Source organism: Oryx dammah, unplaced genomic scaffold (assembly GCF_014754425.2).
Source record: "Oryx dammah isolate SB20612 unplaced genomic scaffold, SCBI_Odam_1.1 HiC_scaffold_8, whole genome shotgun sequence".
Classification (NCBI taxonomy): Eukaryota; Metazoa; Chordata; class Mammalia; order Artiodactyla; family Bovidae; genus Oryx; species Oryx dammah.
In genome coordinates, this window is record NW_024070192.1 from 41,539,377 (window position 1) to 41,548,289 (window position 8,913).

Genomic DNA, 8,913 nt, shown 5'->3' on the forward strand with positions numbered 1-8,913 from the left:
TTACAACAGCTTTATATTTAATTGCCAGCACTTAACAAGCAACCGAGATATCCTTCAGTAGCTGAATGGTTAAACAGATACATCCACACAATGTATTCTTATTCAGAAATAAACTATTAAGCCATGAAAAGACATGGTGGAACATGCATATTATTAAGCAAGAGAAATCAGTGTGACAAGGCTATATGATTCCACCTCTGTGGTAAAACTGTGGAGACAATAAAAAGATCAGGTGTTGTCAGGGTTGTGATAAGGGAGGGATGAATAGGCAGGACACAGAGGATTTTTAGGGCAGTGAAACTACTCTATTTGATACTACAATGATGGATGCATGTCCTGATACATTTATCCAAACCCACAGAATGTACAACACCGAGAGTGAACCCTAACGTCACTATAGACTAAGTGATGATGATGTGCTGGGTACGTTAATCAGGTGTAACAACTGTCCCACGCTGGTGCAGGGTGTTGACAGTGGGGAGGCTGTGTGTGGGGAGGTGAAGAGGGTATTATAGGAACACTGTACTTTGAGCTCAGTTCTGCTATTGCTTTAAAGGGAATTCCCTGGCAGCCTAGTGGCTAGGACACCACACTTCCACTGCAGGGAACATAGGTTCGATCCCTGGTAGGGGAACTAAGATCCTACATGCTGTGTGGCACAGCCGAAAAAATAAAACATAAGATGGCTTTAAAAAATAAAGTTTACCAACTTTTAAAATAATTCAGCAAGTTAATGAGTAAAAAGGGCCCAGCATATAGGGAGCATTCTGTAACATTTAGCTTTATTGTCATAACCTTCCCAACTCTCAGCTAAGGAAACAGCCTGCAAGTGGCAGCGTCGGGATTCAGATTGAGGTCCCCAAGGCTCAGAGCCCATGTTTTTTCCCTATATCATGGCAGTGAATAAACAGAGATACTAACATCTGTTTTATTTATGTGTGTCCACATCAGGGCACTTGGAGTATTACACGATGTTCCTAAGAGCTCCTCTAGCCTGACCCAGGAACTGATTTCAGAGACCCGGCAAGAACGAACCACCACGGCAACACACACAACGACTTTGCCTCAAGCTCACTTGTTTTTCATCTTTCACTTCTCATAGGTCAGAATAATCCCTGTACTGGCTCTAAGTAAAAGTGGAGCCCCGCCCACCCCTCATAGAAAAATGGCACAGCAGTGTCCACATAAAATAGCTCAGATGACCACAGAAAGGCTGGTTTTTCCAGAAAATTCCTAAGCTCCCAAAGCAATCTGACTTGAGTGGAAAACAGCCCTGAGCAAGAAGCCTGGTGATAATAAAAATTGATTACAACAAGTGAACCCTCACTGTAGGTCAACATCATGCTAACCCCTTGGCCAGAATTGTCTCATTTAGTGCTCATTCTCACCCTGTTACAGAGGTGATGTTCTTTTTTGTATTTTTTTAAATTATTTTTTTCTTTGGAGTATAGTTGCTTCACAGTGCTGTGTTAGTTTCTGCTCTACAACAACATGAATCGCTGTATGTATACATATATTCCCTTCCTCTTAAGCCTCCCTCCCATCACGCCCTCCCACACCCTACCCCACCATCCCACCAGGGAGATGATGTTCTTATCCCCATCTTGCACATTAGAAACCAGGCTGAGGAAGATGAAATAATTTACCCAAGGCCACACAACTAATAAGTAGCAGAGCCCGGAATGCTTGCTCTGAGTCACGCGGCTGGGCTGTGTCCACGGCAGAGTGGAACACTTGGTCTAGCAGCTGTTGGCAAGTTCCTTTGCCTCTCTAAGCCTCAACTGCCTCATCTATAAAATGGGGATAATAATAGTGCCTACCTTATAAGCATGTAAGGATAAAACAAGCAAATTCATTTAAAGCAATTAGCCCAGTACTTGACAGATAGTAAATGGTTAACAGATGTCAGCCCTTGTTAATCTCTCTGACTCTCCCCATCTGTAAAATGGAGGCTGATAATAATGTGTACGTCATAGAGGTACTGTGAGGCTTAGGAGAATCGCCAAATGTCGAGCATGTAGGTGATACTTGTCACATAGTAAGCTACCACAACATGGCCCTCCAGAAAGGACTGCAGGTAGGAAAGTCGTTTTAAAAAACTATATACATATATATATATTTAATGTGGACAATTTTTTTTCTAAGTCTTTACTGAATTTGTTACAATATTGCTTCTGTTTTATGTTTTGGCTTTTTGGCCGTGAGACATGTGGGGTCTTAGATCCCCAGCCAGGGATCGAACCTGCACCCTCTGTACTGGAAGGTGAAGTTTTAACCCCTGGACCACCAGGAAAATCCCTAGGCAAGGTGTTTTTTTCAAGCCCACAGCATTGCGTAGCTGCCCGATAAGAGACGTTCAGATGACAAGAACACATATTGAATACTGTTCTTTAAAATGCACTTATTAGCATAAGAGCCTTTATTCTTTTGCATAGACACTGGGAATGTGGGTGGAGAATGCTCTTTAGGGAACTTGAAGCTAAATCCTTGGAAAAGAGCACCTGCCGAAGGTCAACCCAAAATAAAGGCATGTGTCTCTAAAATGACATCAAAGTTTTATTTGGGAGGACTTCCCTGGTGCTCCCACATTCCAATGCAGGGGATGTGGGTTCAGTCTCTGTTGGGGAACTAAGATCCCACATTCCCTGGGACAACTAAGCCTGTGCACTGCCACAAAGAGCCTGTGTAGAGAAAAGGAAAAAAAGTTTTATTTTGAGAAAGTTCAAACACAGACAAAAGCAAACAAAATAAGACAACAAACCCCTGATTATTCATCACGAAGTTTCAATAGTTATGAACTCATGGAAATCTTATTTCAACTCCACTCCCTCCCATAACCTTAAAACAAATTCCAGGTATCATATCACTTCATCTGAAAACATTTTAGTGTATGTGTCTAAAAGATAAGGACTTTTTAAAAAACAAAACCACATACTATTATCAAACTTAAAGTTTTTTAACAATAATTTGCTAATATCAGATAATCAATGTTCAAATTTCCAATTATCTCCAGAACATTTTTTTTTAAAAAACTACTTGTTTGATTGAATCAAGATTCACGTTCCAGTTAATTGACTTTTTAAAGAAAATATAATTCACTTAATGAAAGTGAATAAGTAAAAGTGTTAGTCGCTCTCAGTCATGTCTGATTCTTTGCTATCCCATAGGCTGTAGCCTGCCAGGCTCCTCTTACCATGGGATTCTCCAGGCAAGAATACTGGAGTGGGTTGCCATGCCCTCCTCCAGGGGATCTTCCCAACCCAGGGATTGAACCCAGATCTCCCACATTGCAGGCAGATTCTTTACTGTCTGAGCCATCAGGGAAGCCCAATTCATTTAATGGCAACAAGTAATCATCAAATTAGCAATGCTTATCTTCAAATGTAACGCTGCATGCATGCTCAATTGCTCAGTCCTGTCTGACTCTTTGCAACCAGGCTTTTCTGTCCATGGGATTATTTCAGCAGGAATACTGACATGGATTGCCCTTTCCTCCTCCAGGGGATCTTCCAACCCAAGGATCAAACCCACATCTCCCGTGTCTCCTGCATTGACAGGCAGATTCTTTACTACTACACCACCTGGAAAACCCATTATTATACTAGTTATACTGTAATTTCTCTCGTTTGGTCAGATACCTGGAGTCACAGACATTTCCCACATAAGATGCATTATATAAGTCAGGCTTGATTTACTACCAGCATTTATAAAACCAGAACTAAGGCAAGAACTAGGTCTGGAGACACAAACATGGTCTCAGTGTAGCACATGTTTAGCCTGCCCAAATTATTACAAAATTAGAGGAGCGAGCATATTCAGAGGACAAGACTGTTAAGTATCTTTTATACCTTTTTTATCTCTTCTATCTCTATATTTTTTCCCCTTGCAACTTATCTGTAGAAGAAACGAGGTCATTTATCCTATAGATTTTCCTGTCTGGATTTTGTTGATGGCATCCCCATAGGGTAGTTTAATATGACACTCAGGCCTTTGTATTTCCTGTATATTGGCAAATCTCGAGGCTACAGCAGATTTGAGTTTTATTTTGAGGGGACAAATACTTCATAGGTGGCATGGTCTTCTTTTTTTAGCAGGCATATAGTATCCTTGTCTCTCAAATGACACTTAAAAACATTAGAAATATATGATTAACTTTATTAGAAGTATAAGAATATGAAAAAAGCTCATCCCTCAACAGATGTATGGATAAAGAAAATGTGGCATTTATACAATGGAATATCACTCAGCCATAAAAAAGAAGGAAAAATTCTGACACAGGCTGCAACATGATTGAGCCTTAAGGATATTAGGCTAAACGAAAGAAGCCGTATACAGAAGTACAAATGCTATATGAGTCCACTCACATAAGGTACCTAGAATGTGCAAATTCATAGAGGCAGAAAGTAGAATAGAGGTTACCAGAGTCTAGGGGAGGAGGAAATGGGGAGTCATTGTTTAATGGGTACAGAGTTTCTGTTGGGGATGATGAAAAAGTAATGGAAATGAATAGTGGTGATGGTTGTACAACATTGTGAAAGTAATTAATGATGCTGAATTATACACTTAATGATAAAAATGGTAAATGTTATGTTATGCATGAGTGAGTGAAAGTTGCTCAGTCGAGTCCGACTCTTTGTGACCCCATGGACTATACAGACCATGGAATCCTCTAGGCCAGAATACTGGAGTGGGTAGCCTTTCCCTTTTCCAGGGGATCATCCCAACCCTGACCAATCATCCCAAGACCAGGGATTGAACCCAGGTTTCCCGCATTGCAGGTGGATTCTTTACCAAGTAAGCTATCAGAAAAGCCCTCAGTTCAGTTCAGTTCAGTTCAGCCGCTCAGTTGTGTCCGACTCTTTGCGACCCCATGAATCACAGCACACCAGGCCTCCCTGTCCTTCACCATCTCCTGGAGTTCACTCACACTCATGTCCATCAAGTCGGTGATGTCATCCAGCCATCTCATCCTCTGTTGTCCCCTTCTCCTCCTGCCCCCAATCCCTCCCAGCATCAGAGTCTTTTCCAATGAGTTAACTCTTCTCATGAGGTGGCCAAAGTACTGGAGTTTCAGCTTTAGCATCATTCCTTCCAAAGAAATCCCAGGGCTGATCTCCTTTAGAATGGACTGGTTGGATCTCCTTGCAGTCCAAGGGACTCTCATGAGTCTTCTCCAACACCACAGTTCAAAAGCATCAATTCTTCGGCGTTCATCTTTCTTCACGCTCCAACTCTCACATCCATACCTGACCACTGGAAAAACCATAGCCTTGACCAGACAGTACTTTGTTGGCAAAGTAATGTCTCTGCTTTTCAATATGCTGTCTAGGTTGATCATAACCTTCCAAAGAGTAAGCGTCTTTTAATTTCATGGCTGCAATCACCATCTGCCGTGATTTCAAAAGCCCTATGTTATGCATATTTTACTACAATAAAACAATATTTAAAAGAGCCTAGCTATTGGGAGTTCCCTGGGCAGTCCAATGGTTAGGATTTGGAGCTTTCACTACTGGGGCCTGGGTTCAAACCCTGGTGGTCGAACTAAGACCCTACAAGCCACTCAAGTGCAGTAAAAAAAAAAAAAAGAACCCAGCTATTGCATAGAATATGGGCCCCCTTAAACAACTTTGATGGCCTCAGTTTATATGTCTACTTTTGTTTGAACCTGCAGCCTTACTCCTTCTGTATTGATCTGCACATAGTTATAGGGTTCATTCCATGCTCCCCAAAATTTCATGGGATCCACAGTCCCACCAGCCTCCAGCCCAGTGTCCTAGATTATAGACATCTACAAGCAGAGTCATGGAGGCAGCCAGAACATGGGCTTCTGGAGTTATGAGGCTTGAAACTGAGCCTATTTTGCCATGAGAGCTTAACCGCTCAGCTTCCATTCCAATAAAATTAGGGCTATGAACTTCTACCTCACAGGGTTGTTGTAAAGATGGAATAAAGTTGTGAAATGGTCAAGTGCTGTACCAAGCGAGGGCTTCATGTTTTTATCATGCTAGCAGTGACTCAAGGAGGATCCAACTAGGATATAGGTTTATCAGCTCAATGTGAAAATAATGTCTCTGGAAGTTAGTTACTTTTTAAAAATATTTTTAAAATTTATTCATTTGGCGGCACCAGGTGTTAGCTGCAGCATGTGGGATTGTCAATCTTCATTGTAGCAGGCGGGATCTTTCAGTTTCAACATGTGGGATCTAGTTCCCTGACCAGGGATCGAACCCAGACCACCTACATTGGGAGCGTGGAGTCTTAACCACCGAACCACCAAGAAAGTCCTGGTGGGGTACTTTGCAAGCTAAACTTTTCTTGACATCATTCTTGGTGATGTCAGTAGTAGAGCAACAAACTGTTAATGCCAACACTGAGGGTTCCCTGGAGATATGGGATTTTTCAGTGTCAAAACAGAAAGTTCCAGGCAAAATGGGACAAGTTAGTCACCCAAACCATGACCTACCAATTGCTAATCTAGGGACTGCCTCTCAGGCTTGCTCACTACTGCTTGTTTGACCTGCCTTTTCTTCTCAACTTGGCCTCTAGAATCTCTCCTTCTGAATCTCTTTGCTGGACACACTTCTGTTTGCCTCCCAGTGCTGGTGCTTCCTAGGATTTCTTCCTTGTGTTCTGTTCTTTGGATCTTGCACCCCCTCCTTAGGAGATCTTGTTCATTCCCAGGACCCCCAAATACCCCCCAAGCCATGAATAACTCGCAAATCTCCATGGCAGACATAACAGTAGAGGGCTTGGTACTTTCCCCATCTCTTGAAAATACTCCAAGTAAACTGTATCGAAAGCAAAGTGTGCAAGCCTTCCTCGCGGACTTCTTCCTTTTGGTTGATGACTCTAACCCTCAGTCAGTAAAGCCAGAAATCCACTCTCCCTGCCTCCTCCCTCTCTCTCCATCTCCCCCCGGCCCCCCCAGCCCTCCTGCCCAGAGGAGCGCCCGCGGCCTCCTCCTCCCTCCCGTCAGCTTTGAGGCCGGCTCCCCGCCCCGACCGCCCGCGCCTCCCGGCGCACCCGGGAGCGGGAAACGCGGCCGCTTCCCTCCCCCACCCCAACCGCCCCCGCCCCTCACCCCAGGGACCCGCCCGGGGCCGCGGGCCAGGGGCGCCGCGCCCCCGCAGTGCTGGCGGCGGGGTGACGCGGGGGGATCCCGAGGCACCCGGCTCGCCCGCGCCGCGCGCCCCTCGACACCCTGCCCCCTCCGCGCTTCAGCGGGCCGGAGTCGGTGACAGGAAGCGGCCCCGTGAGGAGGAGAGAACATTCCAGCCGCGCCGGCTCTGGGGGGAGCGGGCCCGGGGCGCCGGCCTCGGAGTGAGCCGCAGGGACAAACCGAGAGGTCCGGTGCCCGAAAGGAGCGTCTAAAGGTGGAAATGACCCGAGAGAAGAGGGGTCCCAACCGCCCCCCCCAGACGGGGAACCCCAAGGCCACAGGTGGGCTTGGGGTGGCGGGTGAGGGAGGACACTTCCTCAACTCTGCCCCACTACCCTCTCCTCGCCGCCTGCAAAAGGGTCTCGCGACGCCACTCGAGTCGGAATTCGCTAGGCCTTCCTGAGTTACACCCCGAAGCATTTCGGGGGGCTGGGTTCACCCTCAACTCAGGGCCCCCAAATTAGGATCCCTCGTGGCCCGCAGGAAGGTAAACGAGAGAGGAATATAAAGGCTAGACTTCCAAGGCCGACCCTCCGGGTTTCCCTCCAGCCCGGGCGGGGGCCGGGAAGGTCACACTGGCCTGGTTGGGCCTCTCCCATGCTGAGGAGAAGAGGGCGCTGCAAACCGTGAGGCCCAGCCCGAGCTTTCGGAGAATGAAAGGGGGCTTCCCCACAGCCGCAGGACACCAGCACCAAGGCACACACACCCCGACCCCTTCCGCGCTTTTCCGACCCAGCCCCACCCCCATCTCCCGCACCCCCCACCCCATCCCCCTTCCCCCACTCGTCCTCCCTCCCGGACCTGTTTTCTTCTTCGGCGTTTCCTGGTGCTGCTGGAGGGCGTGTTTCCGCTCATGTTTCAGCGGCTTTGGCTGGGCCTTGGGGCTGCCCTCGGCTCCATGCTGCAGGTATTGGTGAGGCTGCTGGTGATGGTGGTGGTGATGGTGGTTGTGGCCGTAGAAATAATAATGGTGATGGTGGTGCGGCTGCTGCTGCTGCTGGGGGTGATGGTGCGGATGGTGGTGGCTGTGATGGTGCTGAGACTGTGGCTGGCCGGGCTTCTCCTCGATTGAAAGCGGCTGGGACTCTCTGGCTGAGGCTGCGGGCTGCTGCACCGTCAGGATCTGAGACTGCTTCTCAGGGCTCACTCAGTATATCTGAGCGCGTCTCGCCAGCGCACTGGTTAACAGAGCGATTCTGCGAGATTGGCAGCCACATCCCAGCAATCAGGAGCCACGCTGCGCCTCTGGCCCCGCCCCTAGCCCAAATCCTCTTTCCTTCCCCTTCGCTACAGCCTCCTGGCCAACGCCATTTACCCTATGCAACCTCACAGGGCAGGGCCTTTAACATCAGCACTATGGCTCCCTCTTGCGTCGCTTTCTCTCCTTCACCGCGCAGTCTGCGAACAGCACTTTCTACACTTCTCGCCAGCAAGCTAGCTCTGAAGAATCTAAGCCACTCCATTTTGTAAGGTTTCCGGAAAAGAGTCTTTGGAAATCCAAGAGCCTTTGGAAATCCCCTGACCTCACCCGGGGGAAATTCGAATGAAGCCCGGGAAATGGGAACCAATCAGCACCCATGGCCAGCCCGGGAAACAAGAACCAATCAGAACTCAATACCTAACCCTTCACCAGAAGGTGACCAATCAGACCGGGAGACTCCTGGTTTTAGAATTTTTCGCGCGAGAATACCCTATATAAGCAATGTAACCCAGGGCTCATGGTTCCTCCCTATAGCTGCTGCCTAGGTATTGGT

At 47.1% G+C, this 8,913-nt stretch overlaps 1 non-coding gene across 1 annotated transcript; it reads right to left on the bottom strand.

Annotated features, from left to right (window-relative positions):
* Positions 1 to 3,689: 3,689 nt before the first annotated feature.
* LOC120867535 lies at positions 3,690 to 3,821 on the bottom strand. The gene has a single exon (XR_005721954.1). It is a non-coding gene; the product is annotated as a small nucleolar RNA SNORA72 (small nucleolar RNA).
* Between the last annotated feature and the right edge of the window lie 5,092 nt (positions 3,822 to 8,913).